Here is a 676-nt window from a genome sequence, read left to right on the forward strand (position 1 = left end):
TACGTACCTCGGCGACGTCATAGACCCATATTTTACCAGTATCATTTCCGATAAGTAACATGCACGCTTGGCGTGATACTTTATTCAGAGCAGGACATTCGTCAACGCTGGCGGTAGGTACCTCCGTATCTTGATTCAGTTTTCACAAATCTAATCTGCCCAAATCGTCAACAGCGCCGGATGTTTTGGAGATCAAGCAACGTCATAAACATAGTCGTCATTATGTTCAAAAGAGTAAAGCGGTTTGTTCTCTTTCAGGCTCCCAAGTTTGATAGTCCAGTCGAGGGAAGATGTCAGGAATAGATGGGAGAAGTCTATATCGCCTTGCACTGCATGTGCGTTAATACTAGTGACAGGTCTCGGATGACCTCATATATTTCTGTCAATCCAGCGCGGCTACCATGTCAACAGGCTATTCAACAAAATGTTAAAATGTTAGTAATTTTTACAAATTATTTTTCAACATTTTCACATACATGGACAACTGCACTTACCTAAGTAAACAGTAATTCCGTCCTCACTTCCCATGACGAAATTATTAACAGTGCGAGAAGGCCAAACACATAGCGGCGATTGCTTTAGATTACTTCGTGTGCAATTCCAATGCCTCTTGCGGTTGTGACAGCATATCCATGAGCATAATTTGCCGTCTGTCGAAATGCTAATCAAATTGTGT

At 41.9% G+C, this 676-nt stretch overlaps 1 pseudogene; it reads right to left on the reverse strand.

The window, feature by feature from the left end:
• Positions 1 to 7: 7 nt before the first annotated feature.
• LOC108776672 (cytoplasmic dynein 1 intermediate chain 1 pseudogene) overlaps positions 8 to 676 on the reverse strand; it is a 1,783-nt pseudogene continuing 1,114 nt past the window's right edge.

This window comes from Cyphomyrmex costatus, unplaced genomic scaffold (assembly GCF_001594065.2).
Source record: "Cyphomyrmex costatus isolate MS0001 unplaced genomic scaffold, Ccosl1.0 scaffold374, whole genome shotgun sequence".
NCBI lineage: Eukaryota > Metazoa > Arthropoda > Insecta > Hymenoptera > Formicidae > Cyphomyrmex > Cyphomyrmex costatus.